Here is a 25,662-nt window from a genome sequence, read left to right on the forward strand (position 1 = left end):
CACTCTTGTTTGCTAACAACGCAGTCATAAGTGACGATTCTCTCCGACCAACCAGCAGTCTGCAGGTTTTCACGTCACCTTTTGGTATCGCCTCAGCTCGCTTGGAACCTCGACTGAGGTAGTACTAAAAAAAGTACCAGGTAGCAGGTCCCAGGGACTTTCTTTCGTAACGTAAAACCAAAAAAGGCGAGTAGAGTCGAGGCGAGTCGAGTAGATACCACGCAGTGGAAAACCACCGTATGTCAGACACAAAAACACGAGTTCAGAAGAGTTGATGTAGGAAACACCCTGCCAAAACACATTTTCTACAAAGCGACAAACTGGTTGTGTAGAAACAGCTGCTTCTTTCACCTAGTGGTGACAATGTCTTAGAAAGTATCCTCTTTCCCTACCTTGTCTATGTTTTTAATCCAAACCCACTATATCCCTTATTTTGCCTAGAAAACAGACCCCCAGAAGATAGTAATTTGAATCCAAAATTCACCTGAAACTGTAACACAAAGCAGCATCTAGAAGTCTAAATGAATGAGAATCTTAAAAAAAAAAAAAAAAAAATCTGAACTTTAGGTAATAGATTTATTTATGTGATAAGGAAACCCACGCAAACACGGGAAGAACACGCAAATTTCACACAAAAAAGTTCGGAACGATCTGGATTCAAAGCTAGAACCTTCTTCCTGCTGAGCCACCGTGCTGCCAACTAGGTACTGTATATTAGATAAATGGCATCCACAATCTTAATCCCACAAAGCTTGGATTGTCTTCGATGTGTTTTTCCCCAACTCTGGAAACAACTGTCACTGAGCACAATACCAGACCTAAACCACTCAAAAAAGAAATGAGCTGCCATTCCAGATATATCTACTAGGGGTGAAGAAAAAAAAGATGCATCGCGATTCTCTCTATAACGATTTGGTGCCTGATTCCGATGAGTTATCAATCGATTATTACAACAATAAAATGTGTATGTGCTCATTTTTATTTTAAAGTTACTGTCTCCATACATGTACAAATCAAAAAGAGTGACGGAGGGAGGGATACAGGACAACAACTTAGAGTTTAGACAAGAGTGCAAAAAAAATGGCCAAAAGGGAAAAATATAAGACATGTGTAAAATAATTTGGCAAAACACACAACACTTTATCACATTACATCTGACCACCTCATGTTTCCTGTTCTAAGAAGCCACTTCTCCTCCTTTAAATATGACGGAGCCTCTGACATGAAAGATGTGAGAGAAGGTGACTTTCCCAAGCCTGTTTAAGGCTTAGGCAGGGAATGACAACAAAATAAAAACCTCAGTGGACAAAACATTTCATTAAAACTTGTATGTGGCAAATACTGTATATGTCAAAATCTAACAAACTCAGATTTATGTGTATATTTTTTTTAAATCACGTATGGATATGTCCATAAAAAAACTGTTGCTTCAAGATGCATCGATAATCAGTTTAGAATCAAATCGTTGGCCTCTGAAGCGGAATCGAATTGTGAGGTGCCAAAAAAAATTGGTCTAGAGTATATGCCAATTGGAGCTGCTGTATTGCCTTCCGATAATGCTGCATTCCAAAATACAGAGTGCAAACACATTAAACTGTGTACACAACTGAGTGATACTAATTATTAGACTAATGTCGGATTTAATCTATTTGACATTCTAAATCATGTATGTTGTAATGGGAACACTTAGTACGTTATACTTAGTTTAATGCATGTTACTAACTCAACATCTTCCCTTTCCCGTAGTCTTGTGCTCTCTCGCCCCTCTCCTCTCTCCTCCTATCATTTCCTGCTGGTGTTTCTGGCTCTGGAGCTGTGGAGTCTGGATCTGTGGTCGCTAGTCACATGCTGCCTCCATGTTCCTGCACAACACCCTCTGCTACAATTCTCCATGTCTCTCTCTCTCTCTCTCTGTCTGTCTCTTCTCTGTCTGTCTCTTTCTTTCACCCCCCAACCGGTCGAGGCAGATGACTGCCCACCCTGAGCCACAGTTCGGCTCGAGGTTTCTGCCTCTTAAAAGGAAGTTTTTCCTTGCCTCTGTTGCCTAGTGCTTGCTCTTGGTGGGAATTGTTGGGTTTCTGTAAATAACATCACAGAGTACGGTCTAGACCTGCTCTTTAATGAAAAACGCTGTGAGATAACTGTTGTTGTAATTTGGCGCTATATAAATAAAATTGAATTGAACATAAGTTGTGGGCCCAAAGTGCAACTAGCAGCAGCACCAGGCTCCAAACATTTGGGTTACAATAAAAAAAATGTATTTAGAGCTCTTGTGATCAGATCATCTTAAATTCACGGTGTGCCAATTAACAGTGTGGCCCAGAAGCCAGTTTTGTCAGCATAAGAAAGACATTAAATAGTTTTTGATTGGGGTGGAGGAGTAAGGCATTTTCATGTTGTAAAATGTGAAAGCTTTTAATAAGTAGCTCTTACTTGTTAAATGCTCATTCTCTCTTTTCTTTCCTTTGTCTACTTTGAAGAAGAACCTCCATTTTAAGTACCCTTATAAGTGTTTTTTTCCTTTGTTCAGTGTGCTCTTCCTGAATGTTGACATATGTAATGAGGCTAATGGGTGTGCCAGTCATAATGGGTGTACAAGTCATCCTGGCATGCACTGTGCTTTATTCTTTAATGTAAACACACTTGAAATGGCATCCCGTCCGTAGCTCTGCATGGGTAAGCTCCAACACAAATAAGACTGTCAATCCTTTTTCTTTGTGTGTGTGTGTGTGTGTGTGTGTGTGTGTGTGTGTGTGTGTGTATTAATCTGAGAGTCATGCCTCTGCCTTACCTACACACACACACACACACACACACACACACAAAAATAGAGAAAGAACAGGCAGGGAAAAAGAAAGAGCAATAAACAGCCCCATGTGATGTGTCTTAAAACCCCATAAATTGGCTTGAAAACGCATCAAGGACATGTTAAGGAGAGAAGGGGTTTCAGTTTGATTCACTTTGAAGTGATCACATATGCCTGTGTGATAATTTCCATGGGTTTTAGCATTCCCTGACCTCACCCTATTCGCGTTAACACAATCAAATTTCTAAGCACCATTTGAGTTGCCCATGTGCCAGCTCCCTAATCACAAACAGAGAAAGGGAGGAAGAATTATCTATGAGAACTTGAAACCCACATAGTGGGGCAATCATCATTATCAAAGCCTGTCCTTCTAGGTTATCCAGATATTATTAAAAGAAGGGCTGATGAACGGGGACGGGGAGAACAGAAAAAAAATAAAAATAAAAAAACAGAAAGTCACAGGTGCACCTTTTAAAGTTCAAATGATACACAAATTGCTGCTTTTAAAATGTGTCTTGCCTCAGTTCTCTTCCTGAGTTGCATCAAAGCGTAGTGATTATTTAGAAGCATACAGAGTGTGACAAAATGACAGAGTTACTCTCAGCTGACAGTCCAGTAATGGGATCTTTTGAAGAGGTAACTACAGCATTTGAAGTGGGAGTTTGAGTCCTGTTTTCGTACCTTCAACAACTGCTGTGATACAGAATGACTTCATCTTTACTGCACAACTCATGAGTGCTGCCTGTAGCTGTGGGAGACAATCTGTTTCACTCGAACATAAGAAACGTATTCCAGAGTGTAAAATAAGCCAAGTTTGAATCCTGACAGCCTCTCTTTAACCTGACATGCTTTTGTTTCTTCCCACATGGATTATTGCAGTAGATTTTGATTGAAAGTATGTGCATAGCACTTTTAGAGCTGCAGAAAAAAAGTAAAGAGTTTGTTCACAGAAGCATTATCTTTTTAATTGTAAATTCCAACCCTAAACCTACTTAATCATTCTCTTTTAATATCATAACTATAGCCACTTTTTTTCCATTCCCTTTCCTTTGTTTTTATGGAAATAAGACTCAAGTCCCCAATACTGTTACATAAAATCTTGAGATAAATTTATGTTTACATGTGTAATAACGGGTAGTGACTGTCCTGTTATGAATGCTTTCAATTTTCTTTTGTAACAAGCACAATTCACTACATTCCTAGCAACTTAGTTACATGGCAATAAAGTATTGAATCCTGATAAATATGTGTTTACATGTGTAATAACGGTTCGTGACTGTCCTGTTATGAATGCTTTCGGGTTTAAATGCACTACATTCCTAGCAACTTGGTTACATGGCAATAAAGTATTGAATCAATAAATATGGAAAATAAATAAATGAATTTCCCTAATGTGCACTTATATCTTATATACTTGTACCATAGACTATAAAAATAATCAGTGACGTCACCCATTGCCTTTGCCATTGTACTTTGGAGCTATGCGTCCATATTTGGACAAAGGGCTGAGCTGTGAAGGATGTCATGTCCAAGCCAGTGTTGTGTATGGTTTCAATTGCACTGCGCAATGCTAAGAGCATCTGAGAATTGCTAATTTTCAACCCTTCTGACGCAAATCGACTAGCTGAGTTTTCCCAGAGCATGAACAAACTGCTTCCTTCCTTTCATTTACACGTACAGCAGTACACAAAGATGGTTGTAAATCGGCAGACTTTCTCTTGAGTTACCAGCTAATGCTAGTGCTAGCAGAATGTTTAACAAAACATTTGTATGCGACCCCTTAATGGTCCCCTAATACCATATCTGAAGTCTAATTCCCAAAATCCAGCCTCGGTGCAGAATTACAGCCACTAGAGCAGTCCCACAATGAGCTTTCCTTAGTATATGTGCCATTTCTGAGTCTGTAGCTTTTGAGGAGAAAAGGGGGGGCAAGGTGGAGGCTGGGGGTGTGGCCTTGATCAACTGCCACTTTGCTCGTTTGAAAGCCATGATGTCTCTCTCTCATGGGTGAGCCAAATTCTCTGGACGGGCAAAGCAGAGAAAGGGGAGAGGGCATCATCTAGACGTTGTTTAGCGAGTAGTATTTAAGGGGGAAACACTGGACTTTCTCCAAGGAGAGTGGGGTTTGTGTCCAGTGTGTGTCCTTAACCATCCCGTTATTTCCGCGTGTCAGGGAAGCCGCTTTCTTCTTTAACCGGCCTGTTATTTCCGCGTGTCACGGACCGTAAGCCTAGCCACAAGCAATAGTACCGACCATGCACGTGTTTTATGACAATAAAAGAGACTTTTAGCTTCAATAACAACGACAAAGGCACCTGACCAAGCATTTTACGAGAGGGATAGCAGGATACCCAGGGCTCGGTTTACACCTATCGCCATTTCTAGCCACTGGGGGACCATAGATAGGCTGGGGGAATGCATAATAATGTTAAGTGAAATTTTCATGCCATGGGACCTTTAACTGTTGTTTAAACAATGGACCTCTTTTCAGCCCCAACAACAAAAGTTGACTCAGACAAGGACATCTTCAACATCTCAAACGTAAGAGCAAAGTTTAGTAAGAAAATCAACCTGAAACATTAGTGTTTACAATAGGTTTACAGCAGTCTTATCTACCAAATAAGCTCCAAACTGACTGTAAACTATCTGCCCAACAACAAACTGCAGACGAGTTATTTGACAAATTGGAACACCTAGCAAGCTTCAGAAACAGACAATTTTTTTTAAGGAGTACTAAGTGGTGACTAAAATCCAGCTAGAAGGCAAATAAATATTGGACTTACATATTATGTGAACAGAAACAGGACTGCAAAAAAATCTGAAAACATGAGACTGTTTGCTAAGATGTTTGCTAATCCCTAACAACTCTTTAATGCGATAATGTCAGGCTTTGTGACTGTCAGTTTATTGTGGAGTTCTTCTGCCTTCAAGTGACAGCCAAAATACGTATTGCACATTTTGACTTAAGGTCATAGCGAGAGTAGGAATGATGAAACATGAAAAATTGAAAGAAAAAAAAGAGCATGTTTGACATATGCTGACCTAAACTGAGTTTTATGTCTTTTCTTTGCAGTGTGACATGCACAGCAAGCAGACGGGTTTAAAACCTATTTACTAGGTCAACCTATTCCCATGTAAAATATTACAATAGTTTTTTTTTCTAGACTTGCATGCAGAATACCATATTAGCAATGTGACAGAAAGATGGGAATTAAATTGTTGCAGGAAAAGTCTGCTGCTGTAATGTAAACCAATCACCTACTAATCACATGCAACAAACCATAATTACACTATGGTTTGTTGCGTGTTAATTAAAATGTAAAGGATCTAGCACATAGAAAACAGCTCTATATAAATATTGTATGGTGCTAGCCATGGTTTCACGTTCATCATTAAGGCGACTTAAATGTTGGCAGCTTCGATCTGACATGCACACAAGGAAATATGTGTAGTTATAAAATAATGGAAGCCATAATTTTATTAATCCCCTGGCATGTGTTTACAAATTACACCTTGGTGGTGCTCCTGTGTGTGCCTTGTATTTGTGAAGACGTAGGCTCGGGGGGAATCTGTGAGTAGATTCTGAGGACAATATTCGGCAAGAGAGACATCTGACAATCCTCTAGCACTAAACCTGTCACACTGTCAAAGCAACAGCCCAAGTCCCATATCTCCAGGCACCAAGCATCGGCCAAGAGTGAGAGTACAAGAAAATACATATTTATTAGTTCCTGTAAAATATAAAAGCACAGAACTATACAACTTAAGATATTCTGTTCCCTCTGAGTCTGAGGAGGAAACCTAGGCAGCAAGACATTTTCTCAAGTCAGACAGAGAAAAACATGCAGCAGAATAGCTAGATGGAGTATTTTTGTATGAATTAAACCTTGCCATCAGTTATAAAAAGCATCTTCTCGTTCAGTATGGGTGCACGATGTGATACAGGCTCAACGGGCACCTTTTATTACCAATCCTGCGTCGTCTGAGGATGAGCAATGAGCCCTCTCTACTGGGGCAACATTTAAAATATGACGGTGTGTCATAAGGTATTCCAGGAGGAGAATAGACAATCAGAGGAGAAAACTGGGGACAAATTATGTAGGCTGAACTTGTAGGTGCTTTTATTTCCTAATTTATGACTGGTTAAAATCTAGTTCATCTCTTAAGATTTAAGGTCAAATAGACTGGAGACTATGTCTTAAATTGCCAAATCAAATTAAGATTAGAAAAAAGGCTGAGGTTCGGGTTAAAACACCAGTCTCCTTAAGAAGTATTCCCAAGACACAAACACATGTTTCCTAGGTAAAAGTATTAAGTAAATGTTAAGAAGTAATGTAAAGTGTTTTTCTCCTAACTTCCCCTAGCACCAGAGATTTCTTCTCCTAGAAACACGCACACACACACACACAACACCTCCCACCTCTGCAGCGGTTTACTATGCAAAAATATGAAATTAATTGGTTTGTTTTAGTAATATATTTATTTGTTTTTTAAATATAATTTAACACATTCATGAAAATGTATTTTTTTGACACAACAGAAATTTCTTAGGGGTGCTGAGGGGGTGCTATGGGAATCTTAGGGGCAGAGATGGGAAGTAACAAAGTACAAATACTTCGTTACTGTATTCAGGTAGATTTTTCAGATATTTTTACTTTACTATCTATTTTTGGAGCTGGTTGATGTGGCTCGGGAAAGGGAAGTTTGGGGTCCCCTGCTGGAGCTGCTGCCCCCGCGACCCGATACCGGATAAGCGGATGAAGATAGATGGATGGATGGATGGATGGATGGATGGCTTGTTACTTTCGTTTGGTACAAAAGGTTGTATCAGGTGTGACTGTGAGTTCATGTCAGAGAACAGCGCTGACACGCACCTCACTTCGTGAGCGGACGCGCACGCCACATGGAAACAAAATTAAGAAAAACAGACTAGATCAGCTGAGATTGTGTGTGTGCGCGTCTTAGAGAACTGTAAGTTGTATAACTTACTGTATGTTGTCAGTTCATTAAAGCCTGTTGTTGTATTGGTCTATAGTTCTGGCAAATATAACGTATTAGCTAGCTAGTGGTTTGGTTGTTTGTGTTCTTCACCAGTTAGCTAGGTTGCACCTGGCTGTTGATTCATAATAACTGTTGAATGCCCTTGCAATTTTTTTTCCGTCTATTTTAGATGGATTATTAAGATAATGTAATTAATAGTGGGTTTATTGTTATTATTTAAATAAACTAGAACAGTTTATTTATTACAAGTTATTTCACATTTTTTTGTTAAGTACTTAATTCCATTCATAGATTTGATGCCTTCAGTGATAATCTACAATTTAAATAGTCATGAAAAGAAAGGAAACACATTGAATGAGAAGGTGTGTCCAAACTTTTGGCCTGTACTGTATATGATTTCTATGCATGGTATATGGTAGCTTTTACAACGTTATTTCTTTCTTTGCAGAACCACACACACACACACACACACACACACACACACCACACACACACACACACACACATAGCAGAGCCATGCCCATGTTTGTGTTGCTTGATGGTAATAAAGCATCAACAGTGTATTAACAGACACACCTGGGGTGAAGTTGGAAACCAGAATCAGCTTTAAATCCAGTCCTAATCTAGTTTCAAATAATGTCACTGGAGTTATTACTGTCCACGTCATTAATACCAAATTCAATCTGATTGGATGTGAATATATATAGTATTGTACATTCCACTTGACGCACCACTACAAGTCGACATGACAGATTTGCCTATGGTGCCTTAAAAAATGCTACTGGTGAGCCGGTGTTACCCTGTGTCTTTTAACTGCATGGTACTGTCTGTAGCTACGCTGTGTCGTCTGTGTGTTTTGTTTTATTCTTCAGACGCATAAACAATTGTGGGGAAATTATTGATATTGCTTTTGATTTCAGCTATTGAAATTTAAAGCTCATTTCATTCAAGTTGAGGAAAATCTTTACTCAAACTTCAATTTGTTAGTTTGTTTTTTGTGTGTTACTTAGTTAGTCAAATTTAATCAATATGCTTGAGTAGTATAAGTGCTTACATAACAGGAAAGTATTTCCATACACCTGAACAAACTTCAAGATCAAAACACTTGGGCACAGCTAAAAAGCCTCATCCTTTATCAGAATGTGCCACCTGAGAATTTACTACCTGAGGGTGACATTTGGCATCATTCATTGGCCGATGAAAAGGTGGAAAGTCTGAGCATCAGCAGGTTCCATGTTCTGTATGTAGGGTCTTCACCAGCGTCTCCATCTGTTTCTCTGGTAATGCAATTTGCCTTTAATTTCCTAATGTTCCTCTAATCACCAGGCCGGGTGCAGGAGGGCTAATAGAGAGGTCACAAGTTGAAGTCTGTCCCGAGGAATGGATTTAATGGGGAACAGAGAATGCAAACTGCATTAAAAAACACAGCTGCCTCTGCCTCACAGCGAGCCCAGTCAAAAATGATACTACGAGTTACGCACATGTTGATGAAAATTCAAGTTATGCTTTCTGCATGATTAAAGCAAAAGCCAGACATCTTGCAGTCTTGCAGTAAAAGAGTATATGTTCAGCTTAGATAATCACAAAGCCCAAATATGTAATACTCCTATGAACATCATCTATTTTATATTCAAATGTAAATTAAACTTTATTTTTAGCCAACGTAGGTTTGAATGACTGAGGCAAGTATAGATAGCCTTGTTTTTTTCTTTCTTCTGAAAGGAATATTTTTAATGAATAATAGATTAAAGAGAATTGTTACAGATGAGAATGTTTTCAATACAAAATCAGCTGTTAATGATCATATAGGCAAAATTAATAATCATCTCTTCTTATAAAGCTTGCAGGCAGAATGAGTAGGGTTTTCCTAAACAACAAGGTCAAGACGAATACAAAATGAATCCCTCTCCATCGTGACTTATGGCCACTAGAAGTATATGGCAGTGTCGGTATATGCAGAGACCCTCTGCCTGTATTTGCTCCTTTCTTTTTGTTGTGATCAGGACGTTTCTGGGCGTCACCCTCTGGACACTGGGTGGTACAGTCCTGGCTGCATGGACAGGAATTGGTGGTCAACTGTACCCACCCCCAATATAACACACACACATCCTGTTGCCAACTCCATTTTTGCAACTCGTTGCTCAGAGTAATCTCGGTCAGCGGCTCCCTCCATCTCATTTCTCATCATGGTATAACCAGGCATAAGTGTGTTGCTATGGTAATGGGCAGCGGTGTCGCCAGGTCATTCTGTCAGGCTTTAACCCTGAACAATTTAAGTGCATCAAAAAAACATTAAAATAGTTTATCAAAAGGCAAGGCAAGGCAGCTTTATTTGTATAGCACATTTCAGCAACAGGGCAATTCAAAGTGCTTTACACGAAATCAGTTAAACAGATAAAACACAAGTACAAACAGTTAAAAATCATAAGCATTAAAAACTAATAAAACACATGAATAGACAGTTAAAAACAAAACAGAAACATTAGGACACATAAAACACAAGAATAAAAGTTACAGTGCAGCATAAGAAATTTAAAGAAATGAGCATTCATTTAAAGAAAGGCAGCATCAAAAAGAAAGGTCTTCAGCCTTGATTTAAAAGAACTGAGAGTAGCAGCGGATCTACAGGTTTCTGGGAGTTTATTCCAGATATGAGGAGCATAGAAACTGAAAGCTGCTTCACCCTGTTTAGTTCTAACTCTGGTGACAGGAAGTAGACCTGTCCCAGATGACCTGAGAGGTCTGGGGGGGTCATAGTGTAGTAGCAGATCAGAAATGTATTTTGGACCTAAACCGTTAAGGGATTTATAAACTAGCAAGAGTACTTTGAAATCAATTCTTTGAGACACAGGAAGCCAGTGTAAAGATTTCAGAACTGGAGTGATGTGATCCAGTCTCTTGGTCTTAGTGAGGACTCGAGCAGCAGCGTTCTGAATCAGCTGTAGCTGTCTGATTGATTTTTTAGGGAGACCTGTAAAGACCCCGTTACAGTAGTCAAGTCTACTGAAGATGAAAGCATGGACCAGTTTTTCCAAGTCCTGTTTACACATAAGTCCTTTAACCCTTGATATATTCTTAAGGTGATAGAAGGCTGACTTTGTTATTGTCTTAATGTGGCTGTTAAAATTCAGGTCTGAGTCCATGACTACACCAAGATTTCTGGCTTTGTCTGTTTTTAAAATTGTTGTTTGAAGCTGAGCGCAGGTTTTTAATCGTTCCTCTTTTTTTCCAAAAACAACCACCTCAGTTATTCCTTCATTTAATTTCAGAAAGTTCTGGCACATCCAGTCGTTAATTTGTTCGATGCACTTAGTCAGTTTTTTGTATTGGACTATAGTCCCCTGGCGATAAGGTTATGTAAATTTGTGTGTCGTCCGCATAACTATGGTAACTTATTTTGTTTTTCTCCATAATCTGAGCCAGTGGAAGCATGTAGATGTTAAACAGAAGAGGCCCCAGAATGGAGCCTTGCGTAACTCCGCACGTCATATTTGTACGCTCAGATGCATAATTACCTATAGACACAAAGTAATCCCTATTCTGTAAGTAGGTTTCAAACCAGTTTAGTACTAAGCCAGAAAGGCCAACGCAGTTTTCCAATCGGTCTAGTAGTATGTCGTGGTCGACCGTGTCAAATGCAGCACTGAGATCAAGTAATACTAAGATTGAAATTTTGCCATTATCTGTGTTAAGGTGGATGTCATTAAAGACTTTGACAAGAGCCGTTTCAGTGCTGTGGTGTGGTCGGAAACCCGACTGAAAGGTATCAAAACTGTTGCTTAGTGACAAGAAATGGTTGAGTTGTTGAAAGACTACTTTTTCAATGATTTTACTTAAAAACGGAAAGTTTGATATTGGCCTATAGTTGCTCATTAGTGACTTGTCTAGGTTGTTCTTTTTTAAGAGTGGCTTGATTACTGCAGTTTTCAGGGCCTGTGGAAAGATTCCTGAAAGAAGAGATGTGTTCACAATCTGTAGAAGATCAGAAGTCAAACAACTGGAAACATTTTTGAAAAGTCCCGTTTGTAGAATATCAAGACAACAGGTCGAGGTTTTCAGATGTTGAATAATGTCCTCCAGGTTTGTATGGTTGATCGTGTGAAATTCTGTCATATTGATACTATTTTTGCTTGAACACTGTGACAACACATATCCTGAACTTGATATGGAGGCACTGACTGTTAGTCTAATCTTCTGAATTTTGTCTTTGAAGAAGGAGGCAAAGTCATTGCAGGCCTTGGTAGATAAAAGTTCAGATGCTACTGGTACTGGACTCAGTCCCCCCCCCCCCCCCCCCCCCACAAATCCCTAACAGAGGTCGGGGCTAAGGCTGTTCATGTCATGATTACTTGTGTCTCTCTGTTGGTACGAAATCACATCCACATCTTGGCAACGCCTCAGAAAATAGCTGTTTCTACGGACCTGCTTAATAAATATGTGAATTGTCAATGACCTCAAATCATTAAACCTTCAGCCCAGGAAATGCATTAAAGCATATGACTTTGTGCAACATGGATATACTTCCTATAGATAAGGAGGCTGTGCTTTTAATTGAATAATAAGCCAACGCCGCTTATTATGTTTACATTGGGCCTGCTGACAGAAATCAAATTACTAACCATGCACAGAATTATGTCTGTTGCTGGATCAGCCACAGCACGTGGGGTGTTAGGGCTGGTCTATCAAAACGTAGCAACCAGGTCCCAGATCATAAGCACGCATTCTAAGAGGAAGCTATGGAAATGGAGGACAGTGTCGAAAAAAAAAAAAGGCAAATAGGCTAAAATGAGAGTGAATCTGGGGTTGGCCATGGCTGACAAGCACTGACGGAGAGGATGGGGATAAAAAGCAACTGCGGTCAGGGGTTGTTTGCTTCTGGTGTTGTTGAGCCAGAAAGGGGCCAACATTGAATGTTTAAAAACCAGACAAATCCTAATTATTCTGCCTTTATATTCCTTTATTTTGGATTATGTTTATGTGAGTCATAAAAAAAGAATCCCACAATTCCAATATTCTAACATTTTAAGCTCCCAACATAACATGTATTATATTTATTTTCTTTTAAGAATAAAACAAGTTAGCCTTAGATATGCTTATATAGGTTTTAGATCAATGAGATGAAGCCGTGGGAGTACAGAAATGGGAAAAACAGCCGCTGTAAGGAACTAAAATAAGCAGCCAGGCAACTGCATCTGTTCAGTCGCACACTTTTTAAACCCTCTGCGGCACCTTTAACTAAAGGACCCCATGGCCAAACATGGACATAAAATATTTATTGGAGATGTTCTTTGCCCTCATGGCATGTTTGTCTATTGAATCGTCTTAATAACTGGGTTTCGAGTGTGTGGCAGACTTACATCTGTAGTTGTTGCAAGCTTTCTTTCTGAGTAAAGATTTCCATAGAGATAGTTAATACTTTATAGTACTCTATTTATCTTAACAGTCCATTTTGCACTTAAACCTTGGGTGAAGACTGAGTTACAAAAAGCTTGTTTGTGCATTAAACTAAGTGATCGTCCTTTACCTGAAGATAGGGTTAGAAAGCACACCACGGTCTTTGCTGTGTGACACACATTTGTTCCGGCTGAGTGTAATTTCTATGTAGGGCTTAATGGAGTTATCCAAGGCCTTTTATCTACAGTGTTATCACATAGGAAGTGAGGCTTTTTTACCAGTGGGGTTGTTGACCTGGACCAGTGGTGAGCCAAGCAGATCTAATATGTATAGATAGGGAGGCCGTCATACGACAGATTTATCACCACCCTATTTTCTTCATCATGACTACTCTACCTTCATACACTCTGCCTTCCCTATTCTGCGTTGACAGTGACAGATTGAGCATACTGTATCATAATTGCAAAAAGCAGCAGAGCCCACAAAAATGAAAGTAAGGAAAAAGGCAAAGCAGAACTTAAGTTAAAAAATGAATTTTTTTTTTATTCATGCCACTACATGGCATAAATACTTGTATTTGATATTGCTTTAAAATATTAGTGCAACAAGTGTCATTTTTCCACTTAGTACTGTAGTGTGGCTTTTGTGAAGCCTTTTAAAGAGTTGTTGAACATGTTTTGATATGGGTGCTAACCAATTGGACGAACGGAGTTAAGAGTCATCATATTGATGTGTATGTGATAATGGATAAAATATATTAATCAGACATGCCCACGAGAATGTTACATTAAATCAATGAAAATGGCTTCAATGGTCTTCATGATGATATGTTTGGTTTAGCATTGAGAGAAATCATGCCATGCATGTTGATGTAACTTTGGCCCGTTGTTAAATAGCTGGTCAAAATTAAACATGAAAAGGAAATTAAATATTGCAGCACTGTTCTGCTACTTTAGCAAAAAATGAGTTCTGTGTCAATAAAAACAACCATTCATGTATAGTAAATTTCCAATAAAAAAAAATAAAAACACTTGAATGAATTATGTATTTACAATTACATCCACACAGTAGCTTATTCCAATGCTGCATTATGAATTATTAATAAAGCCATGTTAAAATTGATGCATACATAATGTCAAAGTGATCATTTAGCGCTTTGATTTGAAATTTTCATCAGCAGGCTGGGCATTTAGTAGCTTAACGCTAACAGCCACTAGAAAGTACTGAGAAACGGACAACCCTTCACTTTTGATGTTAATGTAAAATGCTGTGTTGTATTTTGTTAATTTATTAAATGAATATATATTTTACGCTATCATGTAGCATTTACTTCAAAAGCTGATGCAAAGAGCTGCTGTTTTGAACACATTTAGCATTTTGTGCTGGCATCACTGTTCTCAGGGCTGCTGTTTGTTTGGGTTGCAGTTCCAACGGCAGAAGCAGAGATGGCTTTAGAAACCCGAGGCTCTTAAGATTGAAGAACTCCAGCTGAGTGGAAAAAGTTGCAAACAGCAGGAATGAATTTCATGTGTAAGCAGGGTGTCTTCCTGTGGATATAATGCACTTTTAGAACACTCTAAACTCTGCTGGTGTGATTCTCTCTGCTTTGAGAGCTTTTACCTTGTTTTTTCACACACAGCGATCAAACAGTGAACCTCAGTTGCTGCTTATTTAGAATCAGGTGACAACATTTCTCTTTTAGTGGATCCATCAGCTAAAGCAAACTGAGAAGTAAAACATATGAACAAAAATATTTACCACATTTATCACTATTTTAGATTGCATGGAGCTATTTGTTGTGATGTTTTTAAATCAGAATATCTTAAAGGAGCCCTGCCACACGTATTTCATCGCTTTGTGGTAATGTCTGAAATTCTCTTCCATCGACTAACATTTTCAGTGGAAAAAAATGCCTTGGTTACCTTGTTTCAATCCACTCTAGTGTGGTATAGAAAGCTTGCAGGAAGACTCAGTTCTCATTAATATTCAACGAGCTAATCTGCATGACTCTGATTGGCTAACAGTTAGCAAATGAGAGACTGGCTATCAGCATACTTTACCCAGAGTAACTGAGCGAGCTCATGAATAGTAATGAGCTCAGGCAACAAGACGTCAGACTGAGCAGCTTTTGTAATTGGCCTGATTTCTTCGCTTATTTCTTTAACTTTACCTTTAATAGACATTTGTTTGACATCTGTGTTGACAAAGCAGGACCTACAGTAAATGCATTTATCAAAGTTCAGTCAGCTATGGTATTTTTGGACCTCCCAAATGCATGTGTCTTTGTACCTGATAATTTATTCCCGAATGCTTTTGATTCCTGCAGGGGCATAGCACTTAACACAGTTAGAACATACTGAATTTGAAACACTGAAAGATATTCACATGTGTTTGAGTTTACCACAGATCGGCAGCATATGGCAGGGTGCACTATTTCACACTAAGCTTTCACTATGGGACAGTAGTTATCAGCACATCTACGGAGTTGGTGGTGAGTGGCTCATGTGAAGATAAGATGAATAATAAAACTATTGCAGTTACTTGTAAAGACTGCTGGATGAAATTAGACTAAACTGGATAGACACTAGGAGCATATTTATTCATTGCTTTAGGGGAAAGTTGTCAGGCAAGGATTGAGTTCAATCAGGAAGACTATTTCCTACACCTAGACTCTTTATCGTACAACTGCTAGCTCTATACCTTTATACAGGTTGAAAATCATTTCTGTAAACATGTGATTTTAATATTAATCAAGAATGCTGTACATTTGACTGCTTCATATGTGGTGTAAACACAAAAAGGTTTGAAACAATGATCACAAATACAGGGAAAACTATACAGGGAACTCTGATCAAATGCATGCTCCTGGGGAAGACCAGTTATTGTATGTATATATTTTTTTCCAACAACGCTAGTATGTCTATCCACATTGGAGTCGGTCTACGTAGTGCTGACGCTGCCCACCCAGCTAAATTTAAGCACACAACTCAGAAATGTGCAGTCTCATGAACGGGTCTGTATGATATCATACAGTAACGGATGCACACCAAAAGGTATGATATTCTACAAAAATTAGGAAACCACAGGCTGGTCATGTGACAACATGGTATATGATATTATGTGATGCCGGCTGGCTACGAGCTCCATGACACAGAGCGGCAGTTGCTTGTTGCTTAAGCCGCTACAACGCTTCATGACACCGGCTGCAGACCTCAGTTGTATGAGTGGAGCGGTACTGGTGGTTTAATTACCCGATAATAGGTGACTTTGAGCTGGGTACAAAGCACCGTGAGCTGCCGGTTGTTTCATCGGCCATCACGGGTAAATTTAGTCCACAATATATGAGCGTTTTGCTGCAACAAAAGTTGAGATCAGGCACTAAAACAACTAGTTAAGATTAGGAAGACGATTATGGTTTAAAATAAAGCTCTCCATTGTCTTTTTCATGAGTATTTACCCCCACCATCAATTCCAAGAATTCCTATCAGGTTGAAATTTTCGTAGTGAAATATGAAAGCCGGTAAGAGACATACAGGATATACTGCTCCGCCTTTCGCGTTTTCGCTGTCAAATGATAAAGTCACATGTGCTGCTAATCTGCTAATGGGTATTGTCGCTTCCCGGCCCGGCAAGTTTGACGAAGGAAACACAGAGGATCAATCCAAATCCAAATTTCAGGAAGGAGTCTTCTTCTTTGTAGAGAAAATGAAAAAAAAGGATATTGAAAAGAGCAAAAGACCGGCTTCTTGAAGCGTGAAGGCTACTGTAGCTGTAATACGTACTTTGAACTGTGTGGTGCAAGAGAGTTGATTGCTATATATGATCTCAACACTAGATGGGAGAAATTCCTACACATTGGATCTTTGAATCAATTTATAATCGCACACATTTTAAAGGTCATTACGGTTTAGTTAAAAAGTCAGACACTGAATTGCTGGGCAGAGACAGTTTCTGAAGAGGAAGAGTGACTGAGATTTAAACTAAAGTGGAAGAAAGTAGAGAACATTTTGTTAGAGGCCTGAGCAGTGGCATTTCAAACACAAAGAAGAGTGGCAGAGGGTAACTGATGCAGTTAATCATGGGTGTTCTCAGCAGCACACACTGGAAGAAGTACAGAACAGTGATCTAAATAATAAGCCAAGAAAAGCTTCATGAATGATCTTAAAAGGTGGCTTTTTTTTTTATAAGTGTACTTATTTGCATGTTTGCATTACATTCAGATGAACTGTGAACTTGGCTGATGTAGCACTCACCCTGGATTTTAGCTTGAAGAATATTAACCCACCAGCATATTGATTAATGATATATTATTCCTCTCACAACCCGGAGTGTCAAATGTGAGTCATTTACATTTTAAATTGTCTTTCATTTGTCTCTTTCGTCTGCAAATGAAAACATTGCACTCAATGTCAGAAGCCCTCCAATATAACCCCAACAACCTGCTTTAAACAGGTTTTGTTCTCATTGATTGTTCACTCACACACACACACACACACACACACACACACACACACACACGACAAAGCTTATAAGTAGGTCTCCCACACACTTCATAGCATCAGTCAACTGTACATTTAAAAGAGCAAAGTGATCCCAAAAACAACCTCACACAAATGGACTTTGTGATTAAAATGATTCACTTTAGAGAAAAGAGCTTCAACAGGTGGTCCCCTAAGAGAGCCTGCAGGGGGACTACCAAATTATTGTTAGATAGTTAAAAAATTCAAGAGTATATCTGAAAATAAGCATTACCATGAATCCAACATATTATTTGTAAAGATAACATTTTTTTGTAATTTACACAACATTGATGATAGGCTTACTAGCCTATAGGTAGATATCAAAAGGTAGCCATCCACAGATACAGTAAAGCTTAAGGATTCACTGTGCCACATGTTGACATTATTATTTCAATAGCTAAATATTGCACTATGAAAAGGTATGTTTTAAGGCTCTAAGACGCCCTACACGTTATTGTAGGCCCAGTTTGATATGCAAATCAATTTTCCCCTCCAGTCCCTGCTCCATATACAGTATGTTTCAGTAAGCCAAGCTGAGTTTCAGCTTGCCTTACAATACATTGAAGACCCTTCCTAAGAGCACAGACAGGATCTTTGCTCATACATCTTCATGGAGAAAGTTTGCATTTGCTCAAAGGAAAGTGAGGTCAGTGACCAGTGAGAAATATGCTGATCACCAAATGAACTGCTAACTCTGTAAGAATGCAAGCTCAAGCCCCGAATTTCTATTTGTAGCACTTTAATGCCTACAATATACAAAATATGGGATACATAATGCATATAAATATTTAAATAAAAATTGCTACATTATACATTGAACTATTGTGTTTTGTAATAATCAGGCAGTACAAGAAATTTTGTAATTGTGATTTTGGCGTTTAATTGTAGAAGGAATAATGTATATATAGTGCACATGTGCATTAAACATTAGCCACAATTGACTGTTCATATAAAATCATAACACTTCAAAACTGTTTATACTGCATGCATCATATCACGGGGTCAGTAAATGGTTGCAAGAAACAAATTAGTTGTGTTGTGGGACTATGAGACTGCAATTAATTAAGAACAAATTTTAAAAACGTTGAGATTTTTGTTTGATTGCACATGCATTGTTCTAGTTTTAAAAGAAAGAAAGAAAGAAAGAAAGAACAAAAAACATAGTTCTATTTTGTCTAGAGAAATGTCAGACTACTTAATGAGAAACTCAGAAAGAGAAGGTTACTTACCCTGTGCCAGGCTCATCTCAACCGATCAAACTCATTATGATTCGATTGTTTGTTTCTTTGATTGTTCTCCTCACTGTACCCTTCTGGTGTCAGAGTTTCTGGTATACAGTATACTTTTGCACACAAAGTGCTAAAGCCCTTAAATGGGGAAATATAGATCACAGGGAAGTACTGTAGATGGTGGTCTAAATCCCTGCTGTGATTTCTTGTTAACTCCAGGCTAAACTTAAAATCTAAAGCTGCAGTTTAATAGAACTGAACACACAAGGGGGCAGTGTGCTCTACTATAACGCACTGAAAGATCAAACTGAGGTCTTGCTTCAACTTCAGGATTACCAATGCAGGAGGCCTGAAGATATGTTAGCTGCTGTTGATTCAGCATTACTGTGTGAAGCAGTTTATCAAAGTCTTCCTATGGGCAGCCAAACCTGACAAGCTAATTCAGGGGTTTGTTCCAACTGCAGATTACCTGCCAATAGATAAACATAAGGGGTGAGCTAGTACACAAACTTCACTTTAAAGCGTTCTTTGGTTTTAGGGGCACATTTCGGCACACAGGGGAAAGCAAAGCAATGCAGAAATACACTTTTGTCATTTGTAATGTTGCACTTGTAATACTTACTTGTAATGTTGTACTTTATACAAGGCAAAAACAACATACTGCATGTGTATGTAAAGCTTAAATTCCCGATTTACTCTGCAAAGTACGGTAGTATATAGGGTCGGGTACCATAATCTGTACTTTTTAGGGTAGGCTAGCGACCAAATTACGTCGGTAGGCTACTACCGAGGAACAATTAACATTATACCAAACGGTGCCAAATTTCAGTACCTGAGAGCACGTAAATGCAAGCTTATCTGTCCTCTCTCGATGCTGACAGAGGGGGGGGGGGGCTCAGCTCCGACACACACAGAGCTGTGGAGCAAAAACTACGTAGACTCTGCAGTTTGGTCAAGTCACAGTGAGTCACGGCAATGCCGGTGAAGCGGTTGCAAGTGTCATTACACTTTTCAAAAATCCACGCTGACAGCTTTGGCTGCATTATAATATTAATGGCGAGCCGAAATCGGTAGCGGTGCAGGTACACTTCCAAGGACAGGCAGGTACACTAGCGTTCTCTACGCCCTGTTGCCTGACTGACAGGCTGGAGGTTGTAAAGCAAGTTACATGTATTTCTGAAGCACATTTCAGCAACAAGGCATTTCAAAACTCTTTAGAGAAAACATAAAAGAGCAGCTGAGAAGAGATAGAAAATGAAAACATGCTAAAATAGAATAAGAAACAGATATACAGAATAAGATATAATAAGATTACAGTTACACTTAATTTAATTTAATAGCGTGTAGTGACAGGTTTGGTAGGGGAAGGAGGTGTAAAATCTTTTTTTTTTTTAAATGTACTAAGTAAATAGGATAGGAATTATTTGTACAACTGAAATTAATTAAATTTTGTTATTACAGAGGGAAAGTACCGAAAAAAAGGTACCATTGGGTCGGGGAACCAAAATGCAGATACCAGTGTCGAAAGCGGAAACAAATGTGACTGGTACCCGACCTTAGTAGCATATGATTAAACACTCCTATAGCTGTGGATATTGCTTTGGCATGACCGGAGCGGCAGTCTGAGGGATTTGCTTTCCAGGCTGTTTTTGTATTATTCCTGTAATAGAAATACTCCGGTTCTTTCCATCCCAGTATCCTTGAAAATGATACCCATATTGCATGACTTCAGGCCTCACAAGTTACATTCAATGCAAATGTTCAAAGTTATAAGTGAATGTAATCTGGGGTATTGCAGAATCTTAAACTGATAAACATATTGGTTAAATGACCATTTAACCAGTATCTACTGCACTGTAGGAATATCGTACAGTACTGGCTTCTTTACTACTTTAATCCACTGTTGTCTCATTCATGAAATCGTGATTACTTTGTATTACTACACTGGATTGGAGTGAAATATCCCAGGCGGCATGGAGATTTCCCAGGCATCTGTTCCTCTTCGATCTCTGTCAGCCATGAACATTCTTTTGCCAAGGTCTTCAACTCCTATCTCCCAGGCTTTGGGCCTGAGAACTCAAAACACCAAAGTCTCAGCAAAGCTCACCCACATGGCCAGGGTCACGCACACAGTGGCATGCCTCAGTGACAGATGGTGCTTGCACAGAGAGATGCCCTGATTAGATGCAGTACATACAGGCCTGCTGCAAGCTATTCCATTAAGTACAGTGTGTGTGTGTGTGTGTCCCAGTCCCATGATGCAAATGAAAACAGCAATGTGTTCTCCTGGTTGTTTTTGTTGCTCATAAGCGATGGTTCAGAGGTTACAGGTGGAAGTGAGACCAATCACTCGGACTCACATCTACTTTAAATCCCTGAGGGAAGTGACTACTGACTGCATGGTATATTAATTCAGCATTGCCATTGTGAAGTGAACATGCACAATAGTCTCATCACAAGATGTACAATGTGAATCATGTAAATGAATTCAAACACTATATATTACAACGTTTTTACAACGAGAAAACTTGCAACTTACTCTGTGGCAGTGTGTCACAACCAGCTCTGGGTATTAATGGAAGACCGCTAGGCGTGAACCTTCTTCACAGATCTAGCCTCTTAATTCTCTCTCAAAATGCATCAGATTAATGCATTAATCAAATGTACAGTACATGTAATGTACATTGGCCCATGAACCCCCTTTGAGAGTGAAAGTTCCTGTAGGATATTTTTTTGGCACTTGCAAATTGGCACTGAAGTGCCATGTGTTGACTGTTAAAGCCTTGAGACAAGTGGCTTGCCAATGCATCACAGAGGCATTCCAGATATCTAGCAGCCTAAATATCTGGACCTGTCAGGGAGTCTAAGAGCCAATGAGAGTGCAAGACACTGGTTGGGGAAAACCTGGAGAAGAGGACGCCTGTAACAACAACAAGGAACTGTTTATGTTGTATTTGCAACGCAGACCAAAGTTGGTATTGCACCTAGAGGCAAAATGCTATAAATGGTAAAGAAGTGTGGAAACAGGCTATTTGGTGAACTTGTGTGCCAACAACAACTCCTTCAAGCCCAACCTTTCTTTTTCTTCTATGATTATAACTGGTAATCTGCGCACTGACAACTTGGAGTGCTTGTTTCTGGCGGAAATCACCTTCTTTAGGTGAAACTTGGTTTTAGGGGCGCATTTCGGCACACCGGGGACAGCAAAGCAATGCAGAATTACAGTGTTGTCATTTGTAATATTCTTATAACCTGATGTTTCTGTTTGGAGAGAATACATTGAGGATTCCTCTTGGTGAAAGACCCTGTAGGGTGGGACCTGTCTTGTCACCGGTCAGTTATGTAATGGAAACCATGACAACTCTAAGACTTCCGATTTCAAGACAGTATGTTCGATCGTGTAAAAAGTACAGAGATTAGATGAATTTGAAAGTTGTGTAGTGTGAACTTAGCTTTATCTAGTTCAGTGCAGCCCCTTACAATACCAAGTGAACAGCAACTGGCACTCTGCCTCCATGGCAGACAGATCCAAGTCATTGTCAGAACAAGTTCAGTAAATAACTTGTTGTTTCCCGGATGCTACTACTGCAATACAGCTGATGAAGCCCTTGAAATTGACCTGATATGGCCAGGGTCATCCTCCACATTGGCACAAATGCTATTCACAAAGAACAGTCTGAACTTCTGAAATGTGACTGTGTAAATCTGTTAAACACACTGAAGATTTGTGAGTCTCAGCTACACATGTTGTCCTGCTCCCTCCCGTGGTTGTGGTATTGGGCAGTTCACAGAAGGCTTCTGTCGCTGCACATGGGCTCTCATCAGCCTTGGTGCCCATAGTGTTTCCTACATTGACAATTTCATACGCTTCTGGGAGCACAGGCTATTTAGAAATGATGGCATGTCTCCAAATTGGTTAGGGGCAAAACTTCTATCCACAAACATCCCAAGATACCCAGATGTTCCTCTGTCAGGCAGCCAAAACATTTCCCCAACATCCACTGGTTCTGATGAGCCGGGACTGTAGCAACCCTATGCATTCTCCCGTTTAAGAAATTGCTATTTAGAAAGGGTTGACCAATTGCTTTTGACTTTTGAACTCAGAAGGCCTAAGTGCCTAGAGAGGCCGCTGGAGCTAATTCTTGCAACCTATGAAACTTCAGCGGGGTATCTGCCCATCTGCTCTCACATCTGACTATAACACCAGAACAAATTGCCATCTGAAAGCAAGGTCACTTTGTAACAAATTGTTCATAATTAAGGAATGGATTGTCTCTAATATTTTTGGACTACCCTATTGGTATCTAAGAAATGGTTGGCTCCAGCAGACTTCACTGTCTTAGTGGAGGCATATCTAATTAATGAGATGTGAAGGTACAGTAAAAAAAGAAAAGAAAAAAGAGCTTTAACATCACAAGATTGAGTCCTATGAGCTTCAAGTGCAATCCAATTCAAGACAGTTTTTTTTTTTTTGTTACAAACTGTCATCAGCTCAACGCTGGTTTTAAAACGCGGGTTTTAAATATTTCCATTTTCAGTGGTTTCACTGATTTTTTAGGTGTTTTTAGGTGCCGTCTCATTTCATTTGGTATTTTTATAATATATATTTTTTCATATATAAGATCAAAACCCCTTCCAGGCTAAATGATCACACTCAATCCATAAAACGACTGCACTTGTAATGTGAACGCAAATGAAAGTTAACTAAGTCACAATACTCTAAACATATATGGCAAACTACCAGAAAACAGTAAAATATGCAAGATCGGCCTGTATTTCAAAGATAACATATACAAATAATCCAGAAAGCCAGTTTGAAATTAGAAATGTTTGTCGGTCATTTTTTTAGCAATTTACAGACTAAATGATTCATTAATTTATCACGAAAATATGCAACGGATTAATCAATGATGAAACGAATCCTTTGTTGCAGCCCTAAGCAAAGAAAGTGTGATAAGTAATTGTACATGCGCTCCACACCCATTTATATATTCACTAAAGGTCATAAATCCACCAAATAGAAAACTCTTGTTATATTTGGATTATAAAAACAAAGCATCCTTGTAACTTCAAATATTTTAAAATCTAAAACAGGTACAGGGAGAAAGCTTTTGATTTACTGTCACATTATGCATTTTATTAAGCAAGCCTAGTTTTAATACACCTGCAAAAGTTTATTTTCCTTTCAACCTGATCCTTCCATCTGGCGATGAGATGAAAAGACAGTGCTGACTTAATTTGCATGAAAGTCTCAATGAGTCAGCTGCACAATTGGAAACAGCTGCAACTGTCGTTTTTTTTTAACGATTTTGTAATGATTTGTGCCTTTTACTACAACCAGGAATGCACGCATTGTCTGCATTGCTTTGTTTTAGCATTGTGATTTCTTTTTTTTCCCCCTCCTTTCATCAGCTTTGATGAATGGACCAGAGAAATTGCTCTCTGCATAATGACTGGCATAATTCATTCTGTAACATCTCCGGTTTTCTGCAATTCATTGTGGGGAGGATTCACTTTAAACTAACATTGACACCGCATTTAGGAAGCATCTTCTCGCTATAATTTTAGGTTCATTATTTTCTGTTGAAATCTGATATGGCAGTGGGAAAGACAAATCTAAATGTGCAGTACAGTGGGTAGATGCAATATACTGCAAGTGTACAAGGTCACAGAAAAAAAATAACCAGTCAGTCACCTTTATCAACACTTTCTGGTATGTCGGTTTTTAGTATTCAATTGTCAGTTGAAGGGTGCAGATGATAAACTACTTGATTTTGGGGCTGACGTCCCTTGAGCATGAAAGAGTGAGCAAAGTTCTACTTTAAATGACAGTGAAATAAATCACAACATCAAACGAATTTAGCAACTTCCTTGAACTTTTACAAATTTGAATATATTTACAAGCCTGTGATCCTCAATTGCCTTTTTGAGATATCATTCTTTCTGCCAAATCATTTAAATCACCCTCCCCCCGAAAAAAATAAAATAAATTAAACTTTACCACACACATGCCTCCAGCATCTTGTTTTCCTGCTGCTCTTTGATCTTATAAGTAACTCAAATTCTTTCACTGATGCTTTCATTCAGGGAAAACAATTGGATTTTCAAGGATGTTAGAACCTTATTTGCAAACTGCGGAGACACTGCTGCAGCAAGAGCCATATGCAGACTGAGATGGAGCATTTGAGTGTACAAAAAAGGTTCACGTTCAAATGATTTGAATCTCAAAATAATTGTTCATAAAATAATGAATAATTATTCCGCTAGTATTGCTAAAAAAGAAAACATGTACAGTACATCTTTTTATTACGTTTCAAGAATGCAAATGAAGCACAAGGTAATTTAATATGACCTAATCCGTAAGTAGGCTCCTTTGTGTAGGTCAAAGCAATTGCAAAATTTCATGACGATCAATTTACCATCTGTTCATTAATGCTGGGATAAAAAAACAGAGCTAAACTTATTGGTGATGTACAGTATGTGGCTCCTTACTTGTGCCTAACTAATGTTCAACTCCAGTGCAGTAAAAATGACTTTTCCCTCTTCTGCAGAAGTAAAATAAGTAGGTATACAGTGAACATGAAAATGTCAGTGCAATTGTTTTTACATAAAAGGTATTGAAATTGTATTTTGTTAAGTTTCTGGGGAACCTGCAGTTTCTCACCTATTTCAAATGATGCTTGCTTCTGACGTAAGAGCGTGCCTTTTATTA

General features: G+C 38.9%; 1 long non-coding RNA gene across 1 annotated transcript; it reads left to right on the forward strand.

Moving 5' to 3' along the window:
• The first annotated feature begins 249 nt into the window (after nt 1–249).
• On the forward strand, nt 250–22,006 carry LOC116694225 (uncharacterized). Its single transcript, XR_004333088.1, has 3 exons — nt 250–260; nt 3,703–3,705; nt 21,767–22,006. It is a non-coding gene; the product is annotated as an uncharacterized LOC116694225 (long non-coding RNA).
• Nucleotides 22,007–25,662: the final 3,656 nt, after the last annotated feature.

Source organism: Etheostoma spectabile, chromosome 8 (assembly GCF_008692095.1).
Source record: "Etheostoma spectabile isolate EspeVRDwgs_2016 chromosome 8, UIUC_Espe_1.0, whole genome shotgun sequence".
Taxonomy (NCBI): domain Eukaryota; kingdom Metazoa; phylum Chordata; class Actinopteri; order Perciformes; family Percidae; genus Etheostoma; species Etheostoma spectabile.